Source organism: Schistocerca americana, chromosome 9 (genome assembly GCF_021461395.2).
Source record: "Schistocerca americana isolate TAMUIC-IGC-003095 chromosome 9, iqSchAmer2.1, whole genome shotgun sequence".
NCBI classification, from domain to species: domain Eukaryota; kingdom Metazoa; phylum Arthropoda; class Insecta; order Orthoptera; family Acrididae; genus Schistocerca; species Schistocerca americana.
In genome coordinates this window covers 5658513-5678477 of record NC_060127.1, presented here as the reverse complement: position 1 = coordinate 5678477, position 19965 = coordinate 5658513, and the positions used below count along the sequence as shown (strand labels likewise).

At 47.3% G+C, this 19965-nt stretch overlaps 1 pseudogene; it reads left to right on the top strand.

The window, feature by feature from the left end:
- The first annotated feature begins 646 nt into the window (after positions 1-646).
- LOC124551191 overlaps positions 647-19965 on the top strand; it is a 38289-nt pseudogene continuing 18970 nt past the window's right edge.

The window sequence follows — 19965 nt, the reverse complement described above, 5'->3', positions numbered from 1 at the left end:
AGGGAGGGAGCTGAATTAAGCAGAATATTTTCAAAATGTTGGATAAAACTGAAAGGTGCATGTAAAGAAAAAATGCAAGGCTGCGATACAAGTTATACTGGGTGAAGTTTCTGATCACTCTGTCCCCACCCCCTCCCCATCCCCCTCTCCCCAATAAAGCAACTAACAGTTCCGAAAGGCAAGAAATAGTATTTTCCACTCTTAAACGTGTTTGTTGTCAGTACTACACAATGCATCACCACAAGGCAACTACTGTGCAGCTATATTGCCCACCATTCCGCCTCCTTGCAGTTTTACAGCTTCTCGAGTTAACTTTTCGTTTAGTGTCTCGGTATTAACACAAACTGTCTGCCAAAATGAAAAACTTTTGTTAGCGATGGAAAGCTGTGTAAGTTTCATTCCTGTGTTAGTAGGAAGAATAAATGCTGTATAGTTGCAAGGATCTGACAACAGGTTGTAGATATCTGCAAGACTTTTGTAGAGACTTTTCATTGGCTCTATCTCTAGTAATCCTGAATATTTATAGTAATATGGAATATGCGAACTATCTACGTATCGAGCAAAAAGTGCTCGTAATGGACAACACTGCAGCAAAACGATAAATTATTTCACAGCCACCAATGAAACTATTCAGTACGTAACTAGTATGGCTTTCACGTCTGGTCAGTATATGGATGAAGAAGACAAACCAGGTGAAGTAATAGAGGTCGTATACCAGTGAATTAAGGAAACTTAGTCTCTTTATTATCTTACTTGAGTTTAATACACAGGTTGATTATGTGATGATGATACGAACTTTCAGGGATTATAGGTAAGGATGAATATATCAATCTGAGAGACCCTAGTCCAGACGCGACCGAATCGCAAATATAAATGAAAATCGACTCAAATTCCGCTTTAACCGCACGCAGTGCTCAAACTACGGGTCACAATTTACGAGCTCTGATTATGATATACAGAATTCCCCTAAATCCCAACAAATACCCTCAGATAATTTCTCTTCTTGATGGACTAGTAACGGCGCACGTAACTTGATGTCAGAGAGTCCGGAAACCCCGAGTCTATAATACAGTACTAAAAAAATTCCATTTTCCTGTACAAGTTTCACACAGTTACATTTGTAATGGCTGTTCAAATCGGCGTCCCCCTCCCCCCTCGCTCCCCCCAGCATCAGTTCAGACATTTCATTGGTTCTGTTGTGCTCTGTCTAATATCTCTCGTGTCTTTTGAACAGTAACACAGGCACCAGGAATTCTTGTCAGGAAATCCTCTTCATTTTAGATAGACATCTTGTACACAAGACTTTTCACATGGTCCCACAAGAAAAAAATCATGCTGTTTGAAATCAGGTGAACGAGCTGGCACGGGACTAGGCTTTGTCTAACTACCCACGTCTCACGGAATGTCTGATCCAGGTGTTCATGGACTTTCAGTTCAGAATTAGGTGGGGCTCCATCAAGATGGGACCACACACATTGTCTTATAACAAATGGGATATGTTCCGGAGAACTGAGTAGTTGGCCTCTGCTAAACGCTGCGTACAGTGCTGCACTTAAGTTGGGAGGAAGGAGAAGTGGTTCTGTTATGTAGTCATTGACTGTGCCTACCCACTCTGTGCGATGGCTCTTCACAATTATAGCGTGGTGATTCTCATCAACACAAACACTGACTACTTCCACTTTAGCATTTCGTTTCTGGAGAAACAGGTTTCATCTATGAAAATTAAACACGAAGGAAAGTGAATATCGACCATAAGGCACTGTAAGAACCATTACCTAAACGTAACATGGGTCTGAATTCTACAGGAGTCAAAGCGTACGCTTTCTGTGGATGGTAGAGGCTTAGTCATATTTCCTGTAATACTCGCCGCACAGTACTCTGTGACGCATTCATTTCAAGTGCAACTGCAGACGCTTCATTGACTCGAGCGAGCACTGTGCATCTTCGCAGCTGAGAGTCCGTATAGTTCATTGTCCTCACTGGACCATAGTACAAACTGGCCTGTATCACTTAACTGTTAGAATAGACTTGGAAACTTGGTGTGAGACAGATGCCTTGTATTTGATTGTTTTGTCCTGAGAATGCTTGTGCTCCTCTGCTGCTTTCGTCTGCACGCTCGTACACCAAGCTGATGTCTGCATGTTACGTCACCTGGTACAACTCCATTACATTAGGACTGATCGAAGTTAATACTTCAGCTCGTAAACACAGACTACAGTACAGACACTGTGCACCGGAACTGCTCATCTCAGTGCACAGAACGCCACCTACATTGGACTAATTGAGTTATTACCCCAACCTGTGCAACCAAGTTTTCGTTATACACTCCTGGAAATTGAAATAAGAACACCGTGAATTCATTGTCCCAGGAAGGGGAAACTTTATTGACACATTCCTGGGGTCAAATACATCACATGATCACACTGACAGAACCACAGGCACATAGACACAGGCAACAGAGCATGCACAATGTCGGCACTAGTACAGTGTATATCCACCTTTCGCAGCAATGCAGGCTGCTATTCTCCCATAGAGACGATCGTAGAGATGCTGGATGTAGTCCTGTGGAACGGCTTGCCATGCCATTTCCACCTGGCGCCTCAGTTGGACCAGCGTTCGTGCTGGACGTGCAGACCGCGTGAGACGGCGCTTCATCCAGTCCCAAACATGCTCAATGGGGGACAGATCCGGAGATCTTGCTGGCCAGGGTAGTTCACTTACACCTTCTAGAGCGCGTTGGGTGGCACGGGATACGTGCGGACGTGCATTGTCCTGTTGGAACAGCAAGTTCCCTTGCCGGTCTAGGAATGGTAGAACGATGGGTTCGATGACGGTTTGGATGTACCGTGCACTATTCAGTGTCCCCTCGACGATCACCAGTGGTGTACGGCCAATGTAGGAAATCGCTCCCCACACCATGATGCCGGGTGTTGGCCCTGTGTGCCTCGGTCGTATGCAGTCCTGATTGTGGCGCTCACCTGCACGGCGCCAAACACGCATACGACCATCATTGGCACCAAGACAGAAGCGACTCTCATCGCTGAAGACGACACGTCTCCATTCGTCCCTTCATTCACGCCTGTCGTGACACCACTGGAGGCGGGCTGCACGATGTTGGGGCGTGAGCGGAAGACGGCCTAACGGTGTGCGGGACCGTAGCCCAGCTTCATGGAGACGGTTGCGAATGGTCCTCGCCGATACCCCAGGAGCAACAGTGTCCCTAATTTGCTGGGAAGTGGCGGTGCGGTCCCCTACGGCACTGCGTAGGATCCTACGGTCTTGGCGTGCATCCGTGCGTCGCTGCGGTCCGGTCCCAGGTCGACGGGCACGTGCACCTTCCGCCGACCACTGGCGACAACATCGATGTACTGTGGAGACCTCACGCCCCACGTGTTGAGCAATTCGGCGGTACGTCCACCCGGCCTCCCGCATGCCCACTATACGCCCTCGCTCAAAGTCCGTCAACTGCACATACGGTTCACGTCCACGGTGTCGCGGCATGCTACCAGTGTTAAAGACTGCGATGGAGCTCCGTATGCCACGGCAAATTGGCTGACACTGACTGCGGCGGTGCACAAATGCTGCGCAGCTAGCGCCATTCGACGGCCAACACCGCGGTTCCTGGTGTGTCCGCTGTGCCGTGCGTGTGATCATTGCTTGTACAGCCGTCTCGCAGTGTCCGGAGCAAGTATCGTGGGTCTGACACACCGGTGTCAATGTGTTCTTTTTTCCATTTCCAGGAGTGTATTTTCGACCTCCCCAGCAACTACAGTACCGGTACAATGCAATGCGCTACCCTGGGACTTACTTATCAACTTAATCCTGGTAATGAATACACACTACTGGCCATTAAAATTGCTACACAACGAAGATGACGTGCTACAGACGCGAAATTTAACCGACAGGAAGACGATGCTGTGATATGCAAATGATTAGCTTTTCAGAGCATTCATACAGGGTTGCCGCCGGTGGCGACACCTACAACGTGCTCACATGAGGAAAGTTTCCAACCGATTTCTCATACACAAACAACAGTTGACCGGCGTTGCCTGGTGAAACATTGTTGTGATGCCTCGTGTAAGGAGGATAAATGCGTACCATCACGTTTCCGACTTTGATAACGGTGGGATTGTAGCCTATCGCGATTGCGGTTTATGGTGTTGCGACATTGCTGCTCGCGTTGGTCGAGATGCAATGACTGTTAGCAGAATATGGAATCGGTGGGTTCAGGACGGTAATACGGAACCCCGTGCTGGATCCCAACAGCCTCGTATCACTAGCAGTCGAGATGACAGGCATCTTATCCGCATGGCTGTAACGGATCGTGCAGCCACGTCTCGATCCCTGAGTCAACAGATGGGGACGTTTGCAAGACAACAACCATCTGCAAGAACAGTTCGGCGACGTTAGCAGCAGCATGGGCTATCAACTCGGAGGCCATGGCTATGGTTACACATGACGCTGCATCAAAGACAGGAGCGCCTGCGATGGTGTACTCAACGACGAACCTGAGTGCACGAATGGCAAAAACGTAATTTTTTCGAATGAATCCAGGTTCTGTTTGGTCGCATCCGTGTTTGGCGACATCGCGGTGAACGCATATTGGAAGCGTGTATTCGTCATCGCCATACTGGGGTATCACCCGGCGTGATGGTATGGGGTGCCATTTGTTACACGTCTCGGTCATCTCTCGTTCACATTGACGGCACTTTGAACAGTGGTCGTTACATTTCAGATGTGTTACGAACCGTGGCTCTACCCTTCATTCGATCCCTGCGAAACCCTACGTTTCAGCAGGATAATGCCCGACCGCATGTTGCAGCTCCTGTACGAGCCTTTCTGGATACAGAAAATGTTCGACTGCTGCCCTGGCCAGCACATTCTCCAGATCTCTGACCAATTGAAAACGTCTGGTCAATGGTGGCCGAGCAACTGGCTCGTCACAATACGCCAGTCACTACTGTTGATGAACTGTGGTATCGTGTTGAAGCTGCATGGGAAGCTGTACCTGTACACGCCATTCAAGCTCTGTTTGACTCAATGCCCAGGAGAATCAAGGCCGTTATTAGGGTCAGAGGTGGTTGTTCTGGGTACTGATTTCTCAGGATCTGTGAACCCAAATTGCGTGAAAATGTAATCACATGTCAGTTCTATTATAATATATTTGTCCGATGAATACCTGTTTCTCATCTGCATTTCTTCCTGGTGTAGCAATTTTAATGGCCAGTAGTGTATTGTTGGAGCAAAAGGAGAGATCGTTTGTCCGAAAAACAAAAAAACATTCAGATGGACTGATGGAGTACACGTAAGCAAAGTGAGATGCCTTAGGGAGCCTGCCTGCTTTAAATGCTGAGAAACTGCTTTGGGTTTCGGGTATTATTTATAGAGGGAGTTTTCCCCTCTTTCAGCTTCCGATGACAGGAAACCGGGCAGAAAGCGTGGAGAGGCATCTCAGGGAGTCACTGCGCGACCTGCAATTGGACTACGTGGACTTGTACCTGGTGCACCAGCCAGTCGGCTTCCAGGAGGAGGGGGAGGAGCCGAGGGTCGGGGGAGGCCAGCTGGTGCTGGACGTCAGCACGGACCACGTCAGCCTGTGGAAGGTCCGTGTCCGAGGCGCCGAACTTCTTCCCAGAGAATCTGCAGAAAGTTGCTTCACAGAACTGTTTGTTTTATTTTAGCTGTAATGACATGACTTACTTAAAATACTCACATTATTTTTAATCTACAGACACTTAATGTTGTGGGTGATAATTTAGCTTACGTAACAGGAACCGTACATTGCTTGAGAGTTACTTACAATGGCTATACGCTACAAGAGAATTGTAGCTAAACAGTTCTGCAACGAGATGTCTCACACCTGTCGGGACTCTTCGCAATTCTAAATAATGGCAGATGTGGTCTCCTGTTTGTGCTGTAACTGGTTGTGCTTAATATGCTGGATTTTATACAGTCATGTAACGCAAAGGAATGACCGACCTTTGAAGCGAGTGGTCACTGACTGAAAATTTGTGCTGGGGTTCGTACTGGCTCTCCTGCTTACAAGGGAACCTCCCCATCGCATCCCCCTCAGATTTAGTTGGCACAGTGGATAGGCCTTGAGAAACTGAACACAGATCAATCGGGAAAACAGGAAGAAGTTGTGTGGAACTATGAAAAAAATAAGCAAAATATACAAACTGAGTAATTCATGCGCAAGATACGCAACATCAAGGATAATGTGATCTCAGTAGCGCCGTGGTCCCGTGGTTAGCGTGAGCAGCTGCGGAACGAGAGGTCCTTGGTCAGTCTGCTTTCGGCTGCGGTGAGGCGAGGACGCCCGCTGCGCCCCGCCGTGCGCGACCGTGAGCACCTGCTTGTGTTTACCTTCTCGCGGCGCGAGTTGTATTTGTTCCAAGTTGAGTGCGACTATGGCACACACATGGCGCCACGATACGATCAAAATTACTTTCCAACCAGATCATGCGCGTCCTCGAGCCTATGAAATAGAACAGTTCATACGCGACGATCTACGTTTAGATCCGGCGACTGTCGTCGGAATTCATTTTTCTATAACGGCCAGCGTGGTTTATGTTAAAATGACCAGTGCAGAGATCTGCGCGAGAGTGGTGTCTAAATACTCGAACTCACTCAGGTTCAAACATTCTGACGGGCATATCGGTGCAGTGACGGTGGATCATGCAGGCATGGGCCTAAGGACTGTACGGGTTTTTGAGCTCCACTTCGAGGTCCCAGAGGAAGTTGTCAAGGACGCCTTCCGACCATATGGCAATGTTATCAGTCACCTTGCAGAAAAGTGGCAAACTTTCTCGACGTACAAGGTCTACAATGGTGTGCGCCAAATTAAACTTGAGCTCAAGAAACGTGTGCCGTCCTATTTGAACTTCGGTGGCTGTCGTGCAATCATCATGTTCCGGATGTGGGCAGGAAGGCCATGTTCGATCGAGCTGCATACAACGTCGAATTACGCAGATACCAGTGGGAGACTCCGTTTCCCCGACGGGAAGGACAATCCTGCCCCTCGCGTACGCTCAGACGACGATACGCACCATAGTTTTGAGGACGACACGGGCGATCAGACACACCCATCGACGTCGGAAGTACCAAGGGAGGAAGAGGAAGGCCCCCTATGCCAACCCATATGTCGCCCCCTCCACAGCAACAACAGCACTTACCGAGTGCCAGAGCCATGGCAGTAACTGTCAACGGTGTACGACTCATCAATGTATATGCCCCTTCAGGATCAGGGAGACGGAGAGATCGGGCCCGCTTTTTTTCGGAAGATATTACGCGTCTATTTATGGGCCGCATAGACGATATGGTGATCGGAGGAGATTTTAACTGTACATTTTCTCCATCTGACCAGCAGCCACATCACGTCCCGTGTGCGGAATTGGAAATGCTAGCGCGTGACCTCCACCTGATTGACACGTGGCGCCATATCCACGGCCCAGCTCCTGGTTACACCCATTATACAAGTCATTCGTCAAGTCGGTTAGACAGGATTTACGTCACAGGCACCCTTTCGACGGCGACGAGAGGAGCAGAGCTCTGGCCCACTGCATTCACCGACCACACAGCCTATATTTGCACCCTTGCCCTCCAACCTGCACGTGTGTGGCGCAGTAGACCCCCCTGGAAACTGAATGTCGCCCATCTGGACGAGCCGGCATGTAAAGGCGCTATCGAAGAGTCGTGGAACGCGTCCTTACAGCGTCCTGGTCGGTACCGATCGACCCTCAGTTGGTGGATTGAATGTGCGAAGCCTGCTCTTAGGCGCACCTTCATGGCTTACGGCCGGGAAGCGGTGGCATGGAGGAGGAGCACAGAAAACTTTTATTACACCGTCCTACGGGAATGTCTTGCTATGGAGCCCTCACCTGACCGGCAGATCATAGTCAATCGCGCGAAAGCGCAGCTCGTCTCCTTAGCACGCCGTCATTTACAGGGTGCTGTTATACGGTCGCGTGCTCCAGACATGATACAATCAGAAAGGCCATTTATGCGCCACGTGCTCCTAGAGCGCAGGAGGCGCCGTAGGGCACTGGTAACCGACATGATAACGGACGATGGACGACACGTGACAGAACAAGCAGATATAGCAGAAGCCTTCTATGGGCATTAAGCTCAACTTCATTCAGCAGTGCTCCCTGTTATGACGACGGTAGACGCCGTTTCAGCACATGTCCACGGTACAGTTCCACCAGACATGGTACCGACTTTACTGGGAGAAGTGACAGAAGAGGAAGTGCTGGACGCCATTGGTAAAGGTGCTCCCCATAAATCACCAGGAATCGATGGATTACCATTAGAGTTCTATCGAGCATTTAAACAACGGTTGGTACCGTGTTGGGTTGAAATTTGTCAGGAATTGATGTCCCGAGGTATACCGTTGCCTGCACCGTTCTTGGAAGGACTGATTGTCCCCATCCATAAGCCGAAGGGACGGAATCATGTCCGCGATTATCGCCCCTTAACGTTATTGAACAGCGACTTCAAGATATTTTCGAGGCTGCTATCAGAACGTCTTCGCGGCACTCTATTGCACGTCCTGTCCAGTGATCAGACGTCTTTGGGGGGACCCAACAACATCAGAACTGCGTTATGTCGTTACAGAGATCTCATCTCCCTTGCACGGGTGAGACGTTTGCCCGCAGCCCTGGCGTCTATCGACTTTAGCCAGGTTTTTGACCGTGTGGCCCACACTTTCCTCACGGCCGTTCTACGGCGCATGGAATACCCCTACCCTTTTATCACAGTGTTGACACGCCTTCTACATGGGGCCACTTCTCGAGTTCTTGTTAATGGAAGACTGACGGCACCCATGCCGATCCGCCGATCAGTACGACAGGGATGTCCATTATCAACATTGTTACTTGCATTGGCCTTAGAACCTTTGCTGTGTGGTCTCCGAGACAGGCTCACTGGGATACAGTTCGGCGGCTCCATCTATCGCTGCACCGCATATGCGGATGATTTGATGATCGTCGTACGAGGAGCTGACGATATGGCCGCGGCTTTGGGCTGGATTGCAACCTACGGTACAGCTTCTGGTAGCCAAATCAATGTTGAGAAGTCTGTCGCCTTGAGCATCGGGATTGGGCTACCGCAGGAACGCATTGCCCCCTTACGCTTCAGTGATACTGTCCGCTGCTTGGGCTTAGATTTCATAAACGACATGCGACGCGCGACGACGCTCAATTATCGACGCCTTCTTAACCAAATTAGGGCCGGAATTGCAAATCAGCGCTTGCGATCCCTCAACATCGTTCAGCGGGCGTATTATGCCAATGTATACCTTGCGTCCCGCATACCGCATGTCGCCCAAACGCTACCCATTCGTAGCATTATGGCAGCGCTGGGATACTTCGTCACCGCTGGTATGTTACTGAAGATCAGATACGTATCTCTTACCCTCCCCAAGGAAAAAAGTGGTCTCGGCCTAGTTAATGTCCATGATAGGGCCATTGCCCTCTATGTTAGCTCACATTTATGTCTGCTGCACCGTTGTCCTACGAGCCTCACGAGTTTGCTTCTGACGGTGCTACGACCTGCTTCACTACGAGCGCCGGTGCCACTACAGGACATCCCAGCGCCCCTCTTTTATATAGCACGTTTCTATTTAGAACAAAGTTATTGCAGTGTAGCGCTCACGATACCACAAATGGCCACAACTCGACGCCTATATCACGACATGCTGCAACGCCGCCCCCTAAATGTGGTCGAACTAAAATATCCTGACGTACGGTGGCGCGTGGTGTGGAAGACTGTACACGATGCCATGCTTGATTCCGATGTCGTTTCCCAATGGTACATAGTCGTTAATGGGAAGCTGGTGACGCAAGAACGTCTCTACAATATCCACATGGCAGAATCTCTCAATTGTGTGGGTTGCAATACGGTAGATTCTGACGAGCACCGCCTCAGCTGTGGAGAGGCGGAACCGGTTTGGCACCTAGTGCGGCAGATGCTGGCTTATCTCTTGCGAGTTAGGCCGGAGCATATATCTGCACGCACGTTATTGTTTCCGGGTGAGACATTTTACCCCAAGATTCGAACCAACTCCGTCACCTGGATACGTGGACATGCGGTCCATTACTTCTGTCGTGACACAAGAATTTACTTCTGGCTCTATTTGCTAGAAAGACATTATGCTATTTCTGGGCATACAAGATATCGACAATGCTTCGCGAACTACCTATGGAGTGCCTTTCACAGCCCGCCGTGTAGCTGGAATGTTCCAGGCAGTGGCAGATGAGGTCAGAACGAACTGCAAACGAGCATATATTGAACAATCTTCATCAGTGGGCGCAGTCGCTGGGAGGCCTAACTACGAAGTGGTAGCCTTGTTTTCATGTTATTTATGTTTACTATCTTCGATGGTGTCTTCATTCTGTTTTAGTTTTCCAGGCTTGATTAAATATGATTGTTCGCACATTGATATCTATATAAATAAAAAAATTAAAATTAAAAAAAAATTTAAAAAGATTAACATAAAAATTTAAAAAAATACAAAAATAAAAAAAATACCTTCCGCACCCTACTAGGAATACCCCTCCCCCCTTCCTTCCCTCTTGTTTAAAAAAAAGTGAAAAGTTTAATCTTTTTTTTTTCAGACAATCATCAAAGTTCAGGTACTCACACATAATCAACTTCGCTTTCCAAAATTCCAGAACATGTTCAGATTTTTTTGGACTTATGCAGGATTTGACAGTATACACACGGAAAAATTTGAAAACGTTAAAAACATGTTTTGACAGAGCACAGGGAAAACTGTGCGACTGTGAAACTGTTGCATTCATTTGTTGCAGTTTATGCGACAAACTCTTATGTTTCCATCACTTTTTTGGGAGTGATTATGTCATCCACAAGAAAACCTAAATCGGGCAAAGTAGAAGAATCTTTTTACCCATTCGCCAAGTGTACAAGTTAGGTGGGTCGACAACATATTCCTGTCATGTGACGCACATGCTGTCACCAGTGTCGTACAGAATATATCAGACGTGTTTTCCTGTGGAGGAATCGGTTGACCTATGACATTGCGATCAAATGTTTTCGGTTCCCGTTGGAGAGGCACGACCTTTCGTCTACTAATCGCACGGTTTTGCGGTGCGGTCGCAAAACACGGACACTAAACTTATTACAGTTAACAGAGACGGCAATGAACGAACGGACAGTTCATAACTTTGCGAAAATAAAGAAAATAAAAATTTTCACTCGAGGGAAGACTTGAACCAAGGACCTTTCGATCCGCAGTTGCTCACGGGACCACGGCGCTCCTGAGCTCAGAGTGTGTTTGACGTTGCGTATCTTACCATGGACTACTCAGTTTGTATATTTTGCTTATTTTTTTCATAGTTCCACACAACTTCTTCCTGTTTTCTCGATTGATCTGTGATCAGTTTCTCAAGGCCTATCCACTGTGCCAACTTATAACTAAATCTGAGGGGGGTGCGATGAGGAGGTTCCCCTGTCAGTACACAGGTGCTCTGACCACCGTGCCGTCTGGACACCGTGACATCATCGCAAATACACCGACTACCCTAGCACGCCTCCCGTCAGATCGAAATTCCGTGCGCTATAGATGTGGTGTCCTTCGCCCACTACCTTCATTACTCGCGGCATTTCGCCGATTCCAGTGATAGTTCAAGCGTGGTGTGCATTTCGACTGAAGAAGTCACTGGCTGTCTCGCAGGCATGCATATTCAAATACAGAGTAATGCAAACCGGCACAATACGGCGCTGCGGTCGGTAACGCCTATAGTAGACAACAAGTGTCTGGCGCAGTTGTTTGATGGCTTACTGCTGCTACAATGGCAGTTTATCAAGATTTAAGTGAGTTTGGACGAGATGTTATCGTCGGCGCACGAGCGATGGGACACAGTACCTCCGAGGTACCGACGAAATGGGAATTTTCCCGTACGACCATTTCACAAATGTACCGTGACTATCAGGAATCTGGTGAAACATCAAATCTCCGACATCGTTGGGGCTGGAAAAAGATCTAGTAAGAACGGGACCAATGACGACTGAAGAGAATCGTTCAACGTGACAGAAGTGCAAGCCTTCCGCAGACTGCTGCAGATTTCAAAGATGCGCCATCAGCAAGTGTCAGCTTGCGAACCATTCAACGAAACATCATCGATCTGGGCTTTTGGAACCGAAGGCCCACTCGTGTATCCTGGATGACTGTACGACACAAAGCATTACGCCTGACCTTGGCTCGTCAACACCGACATTGGACTATTGATGACTCTAAACATGTTGCCAGCTCGAACGAGGATCGTTTCCAATTGTATCGAGCGGATGGACGTGTACGGGTATGGAGACAACCTCATAGATCCATGGACCCTCCATGTCAGCAGTGGACTATCTAAGTTTGTGGAGGCTCTGTAATGCTGTCGGGTGTGAGCAGTTGCAGTGATATGGGACCCCTGATACGTCTAGATACGACTCTGACAGGTGACAAGTAAGTACGCATCCTGTCTGATCACCTGCATCCATTCGTGTCCATTGTGAATTCCGACGGACTTGGGCAATTCCAGCAGGACAATGCGACACCCCACACGTCCGCAATTGGCACAGAGTGGCTCCAAGAACACTCATCTGAGTTTAAACACTTCCGCTGCCCACCAAACTCACCAGACATGAACACTATTTATTTTTTTTTTTATTTTTTTTTTTTATTGGGACTCAACTGCTGAGGTCATTAGTCCCCTAGAACTTAGAACTAGTTAAACCTAACTAACCTAAGGACATCACAAACATCCATGCCCGAGGCAGGATTCGAACCTGCGACCGTAGCGGTCTTGCGGTTCCAGGCTTCAGCGCCTTTAACCGCACGGCCACTTCGGCCGGCCATGAACACTATTGAGCAGATCTGGGATGCCTTGCAACGTGCTGCTCAGAAGAGATCTCCACCCCCTCGTACTCTTACTGATTTATGGTCAGCCCTGCAGGATTCATGGTGTCAGTTCCCCCCAGCACTACTTCAGACATTACTCGAGTCCTTGCCACGTCGTGCTGCAGCACTACTGGGTGCTCATGGGGTGGTCCCTACATGACATCAGGCAGGTGTAGGAGTGTCTTTGGCTCTTCAGTGTATGTTTGTGTGGTGTTTGTTCTTTCGGATATGTCCGACAGAAGGGACAGCATATACGTATAGAAGTAATATAACAGCCTTAGAACAAGTATTGGAGGGTGTGATACACACATTGTAGTACACCTCTCGATACATTATACTGAGTATTACGTTAGAATTACCACCACATTAGCCATATCGGCGTGTTCCTCTGTCATAATTTCTAAGGCATCCTTATTTCATAAATATTCTACAAACTACAACAGTTGCTATGTGCTTTCAATTAAATACAATGTTGTTGTTATGTTCCTTCACTGACCAATATACAAATGGTTCAACTGGCTCTGAGCACTATGGGACTTAACAAATGGTTCAACTGGCTCTGAGCACTATGGGACTTAACAAATGGTTCAAATGGCTCTGAGCACTATGGGACTTAACAAATGGTTCAAATGGCTCTGAGCACTATGGGACTTAACAAATGGTTCAACTGGCTCTGAGCACTGTGGGACTTAACAAATGGTTCAAATGGCTCTGAGCACTGTGGGACTTAAATGGTTCAACTGGCTCTGAACACTATGGGACTTAACAAATGGTTCAAATGGCTCTGAGCACTGTGGGACTTAAATGGTTCAACTGGCTCTGAACACTATGGGACTTAACAAATGGTTCAACTGGCTCTGAGCACTGTGGGACTTAGCAAATGGTTCAACTGGCTCTGAGCACTATGGGACTTAACAAATGGTTCAAATGGCTCTGAGCACTGTGGGACTTAACAAATGGTTCAACTGGCTCTGAGCACTATGGGACTTAACAAGTGGTTCAACTGAGCACTGTGGGACTTAACAAATGGTTCAACTGGCTCTGAGCCCTATGGGACTTAACAAATGGTTCAACTGGCTCTGAGCACTATGGGACTTAACAAATGGTTCAAATGGCTCTGAGCACTGTGGGACTTAACAAAGGGTTCAAATGGCTCTGAGCACTATGGGACTTAACAAATGGTTCAACTGGCTCTGAGCACTATGGGACTTAACAAATGGTTCAACTGGCTCTGAGCACTATGGGACTTAACAAATGGTTCAAATGGCTCTGAGCACTTTGGGACTTAACAAATGGTTCAACTGGCTCTGAGCACTGTGGGACTTAACAAATGGTTCAAATGGCTCTGAGCACTGTGGGACTTAACAAATGGTTCAACTGGCTCTGAGCACTATGGGACTTAACAAATGGTTCAACTGGCTCTGTGCACTATGGGACTTAACAAATGGTTCAAATGGCTCTGAGCACTGTGGGACTTAACAAATGGTTCAACTGGCTCTGAGCACTATGGGACTTAACAAATGGTTCAACTGGCTCTGAGCACTATGGGACTTAACAAATGGTTCAACTGGCTCTGAGCACTATGGGACTTAACAAATGGTTCAGCTGAGCACTGTGGGACTTAACAAATGGTTCAACTGGCTCTGAGCACTATGGGACTTAACAAATGGTTCAACTGGCTCTGAGCACTGTGGGACTTAACAAATGATTCAAATGGCTCTGAACACTGTGGGACTTAACAAATGGTTCAAATGGCTCTGAGCACTATGGGACTTAACATCTGAGACTTAGAACTACTAGACATAGAACTAGTTAAACCTGACTAACCTCAGGACATCACACTCATTCATGCCCTAGGCAGGATGCGAATCTGCGGCCATAGCAGCCGCGTGGTTCCGGACTGAAGCGCCTAGAACCACCCGGCCACTGCTGTCGGCCTTACTGACTTGTCTTTCCCCGCGATCTGCAATGCTTCTAAGGGCAAATGTGGCTGAACTAAGCAGTAGTACCTCATCTGGTTTATCCCTAGGGCACAACAGTGTTGTTTAGTAATGCGAAAGAGTAACGCTACCCTATTCATTCAATTCTGACTCCCAGTCACTGCATACACCACACACATTACACGTACATTATTTCATAATACTACAGACACTATCACCTGACACCGCGTTCACGTTTATGGTGTTTGGTTTTCATTCTGAGTCACCCATATCCCCATTTGCTAGACTGAAAAATTGAGTCAGCATCTCTCGATAATTAGTGACATATTGAACTCAGGAATAAGATAAAACTTTAAGTCTTACACATCGAGTAGCTTTGGAAGTGACGTTACCAGAAATCAAAAAAGTAAAAAGGTAGGAAGAACAGTCTGTAGGTGCTGTGAGAAATGTTTTATTATTGTTGTTATTGATTTGTGTCACATTTTTTATCAAGCTCTCACTCTGTGTTGCCTAACTGATCTTTCACTATATACACAGTACAGCTCAACAGGTACTCTTTAACTGACTTTTAAGTGTTTTATTTCACTAATCTCGTTAATCTCTTTGGGCAGTTTACTGTACAGATTTATTCCTTTGCAGAAAATGTTATTTGCAATTTTATGTTTATTATTTCTTGGAAAATGTAAGTTGAGTATAGATCTTGTTCAATGGTCATGGACAGAACTGTTTTTTTTTTTTTCAATTATTATGAGGGTTAATAGAGATTTGGGCATCTGATTGGTAAATATAATGTGTAGTTGAAATTCTCAATTTTTTCGAACAGATCTTTACAATGAGCTCGACTACTGTTTTCGGTTATTATTCTTATGGACCCTTTTATATAGCCTGAAAACTGGTTTCAGACTTTGTTCCTCAGAAAAGAATTCCATAGTTAAGAGTTGAGAGTGTGCATGCGAGTAGTAAGGTCATTAGACAAAAAAATTAGGCACCCCTAGAGAAATCATTAAGAATGTCATTTAACACTGTGTGATTCCGCTCCTGGACTTAATAACTGCCGGTTAGGAGGTGAGTCCACAAGGTTGTGCAGTTATGTCGCATCCAGATTAAGCCTCTCACAGGATTTGATGGCGCAATTCCGCCGAACTGTAGGGATGCTGACATCGATGCTTTATTCTCTGCCGCACCGTGTCCCACAGGTTTTATGTGGGGTTGAAGTCTGCAGCCCATTCGAGATCACACAGGGCGGGGTGGTGTTCAGAGAACCAGTCACATGTTGTTCCAGCCTGATGAACTTCGCTGTTTCCGTCTTTACGTGCATGTGTGAGCAGGGGTCTCTTCCGAGATGTCCGACACTCCAAATGTTCTTTGCGTGCACGTCCCGTCGCCATGTTCTCTAGCTAACAAGTTGGAATGGATCTTCATTCCCGGCCTGCAGAAATTGCTGTCGAGGCTGGAAGCAATTGTGATTCACAAGCCGTGAAATGCGTCTCCGCTCAGTCTCAGTCAGCATCTTTTTCTGACCATGTTTCTAACGTTGTGTTTCGTACCCGTATGCGTTAATCTGTTGACTGTAGACACGCCAGACAGTCCGTATCTCACACTCAAGATAGAGATGAGCGCAGACGAAAACGATTGGCCCTTTTCGCCACTCTGCCACGTCCTTACTTTTAGCCATGTTTACGTACAATGTCTGCTTGGAACGTAAGTGTCCTGCTGATCTGTACTGCCTTACGCTCGGAGAGGCAGTGCACGCGTGGTTAAGCACGTGACTAGATCGTCTGCCACCTGTAAATACTTAACGACTCATCTGTGCTAAATCAACGGACACACTATTTTTTTTCTCAGTTTGTATAGGTGCATCGTTCTCGCTGACGTTGGAGACTGGCTTAAGATATAAATACATAAAAGTAACCACCACAGCCTTCTCATCAAGGGAATTTCAGCAGAGTATTTTCGGCCCATCGCGTACGGAATCTTCAGGTCCACTCTAAACCAAAAGAGTATTTTCATTCCTTGGTACATGTATCGAAGAACCCACATAATACTTGTTGTATATACACTACGTAATCAAAAGTATCCGCACACCCCCAAAAACAAATGTTTTTCATATTAGGTGTATTGTGCTGCCATCTACTGCCAGGTACTCCATATCAGCGACCTCGGTGGTCATTAGACATCGTGAGAGAGCAGAATGGGGCGCTCTGCGGAACTCACGGACTTCCAAGATGGTCACATGGTTGGATGAGACTTGTGTCATACGTCTATACGAGAGATTTCCACACTCCTAAACATCCCTAGGTACACTGTTTCCGATGTGATAGTGAAGTGGAGACGTGAAGGGACACGTACAGCACAAAAGCAGGCTGACCTCGTCTGTGTGGCCGAGCGGTTCTAGGCGCTTCAGTCTGGAACCGCGGGACCGCTACGCTCGCAGGTTCGAATCCTGCCTCGGGCATGGATGTGTGTGATGTCCTTAGGTTAGTTAGGTTTAATTAGTTCTAAGTTCTAGGGGACTGATGACCTCAGATGTTAAGTCCCATAGTGCTCAGAGCCCCGAGCTCCGCGGAACTCACGGGCTTAGAACGTGGTCAAGTGACTGTCACTTGTGTCATACGTCTGCACGCGAGATTTCCACACTCCTGTCCACTGTTTCCGGTGAGATAGTGAAGTGGAAATGTGAAGGGACATGTACGGCACAAAAGCATACAGGCCGACCTCCTCTGTTGACTGACAGACCGCCGACAGTTACAGAAAGTCATAATGTGTAATAGGTAGACATTTATCCAGACCATCACACAGGAATTTGAAACTGCAGCAGGAGCCACTGCAAGTACTATGACAGTTATGCGAGAGGTGAGAAAATTTGGATTTCATGATCGAGCGGCTGCTCATGAACCACGGGTCACGCCGGTAAATGCCAAACGACGCCTCGCTTGGTGTAAGGAGCGTAAACATTAGGCGATTGAAGAGTGGGAAAACGTTGTGTGGAATGACGAATCACGGTACACAATGTGGCGATCCGACTGCAGGGTGTGGGTATGGCGAATGCCGGGTGAACGTCATCTATCAGCGTGTGTAGTGCCAATATTAAAATTCTGAGGCTGTGGTGTCATGGTGTGGTCGTGTTTATCATGGAGGGGGTTTGCATCCCTTGTTGTTTTGCCTGCACTATCGCAGCACAGGCCTACATTGTTGTTTTAAGCACCTTCTTGCCGCCTACTGTTGAAGAGCAATTCGGGGATGGTGACTGCATCTTTCAAAATGATCGAGCACCTGTTCATAATGCACGGCTTGTGGCGGAGTGGTTACATGACAGTAACATCCCTGTAATGGACTGGCGTGCACAGATTCCTGACCTGATTCCTACAGAATACCCTTGGGATGTTTTGGAACGCCGACTTCGTTCCAGGCCTCACCGACCGACATCGGTACCTTTCCTCAGTGAAGCACTGCGTGAAGAATGGGCTGCCATGCCCCAAGAAACTTTCCAGCACCTGATTGAACGTATGCCTGCGATAGTGGAAGCGTTCATCAAGGCTAAAGACTGACCAACACATTATTGAATTCCAGCATTACCGACGTAGGGCGTAACGAACTTTTAAGTCCTTTTCAGCCAGGTGTTCGGATACTTTTCACCACATAGTGTACACTCTTGATGTACGAAATCCACGGTAACTAGTGTTGTAAGGGTTCTGCAATACACGTGAAAGGGAATGAAATTACTCTTTTGGTTTTAGAGAATTTGAAGATGGCGTAAGTGTTGCGCCGAAACTGTTCATTTGAAATAAATGTCTTCGTTAAAGCTGTGGTATTTCATTTATTTATTTTAATTTTTTGTCTGGAGAGTTTATTTAGTTAAAACACGGTGGCTGTTACACTCCGATGACAGGTTTCTATGGACATAACATGCTAATGACATTGTGTTTGCATGTATCATTTTGTGTACGCACTACTTCAAATGGGTGTCAATAATCATTCCTACAAATTTTGTTTTTGTTACACAGCCTATAGAGGTGTCACCTTCATTATCATCCTTTAATAGGAAATTCGCGGCGTTTCTTTTCTCAACGCTGAACTGAAATCAATCACTGGCAGGCTATGGAGGCTCAGGTGGATGCGGGGCGCGCTCGGTCCATCGGGCTGTCCAACTTCAACGCGAGGCAGGTGACGCGCGTGTGGCGGTCGGCGCGCATCAGGGCTGGTGGAGCTGCACGCCTACTTCCAGCAGGCCGAGCTGCGCGCCTACTGCCGGGCCCTCGACGTCACCGTCTGCGCCTACACCCCGCTGGGGTCACGGCCGCCAGCCTCCTACTCACGAGGCCAGTGCTGCTGGTGGCAGCAAGTAAGTGCTTTTTCAATCTTTACAGTTCTTACATCACAAACACACGAGCATTCCATAACGCAGTAACTAGTGCCGATAAGTCATAGGTCGTCTTCAGGCTGTGGATGCAGTGGGTGACCTTTCCTCATCACAACATGCTGGCGCCCGCCACTGTAACCCGTCAGTGAGAGCCCTGGATCGGTGTACATCCCCCCTCCACTGCGGAGTTAGTTAGTTGGCTGGTTGGTTTGCTGATTGATTGGTTAGTAGTGGTGGAAAGAACCAGGCACTGAGGTCATGTCCCATGATCTAAGGTGGCTGAAAATGAGCAACACACACAGTCGAATCGATGGGAAGGGAAACAATGAGGTAGAAGGAAAGCTGAGGTAGCAGGAAGAGTAAAGAACACCATAATCACGACACAGTGGGCACAACGCCAGGGGAAGATTTTTATTTATTTATTTATTTATTGTTCCGTGGGTCAAAATTAAGTAGAAGTCTCCATGGTCATGGAACGAGTCAATACATGAAATTATAACACGACAGTAGAAACAGATAACATGAAATATAAAAAACATATTCAGGCGACAAGTCGTAAGTTTAAATAAAGAAAATCAACACTGGAATTTGCTTAATTTTTTATCTCTTCCAGGAGCTTCTCGACAGAATAGAAGGAGTGAGCCATGAGGAAACTCTTCAGTTTAGACTTAAAAGAGTTTGGGCTACTGCTAAGATTTTTGAGTTCTTGTGGTAGCCTATTGAAAATGGATGCAGCAGAGTACTGCACTCCTTTCTGCACA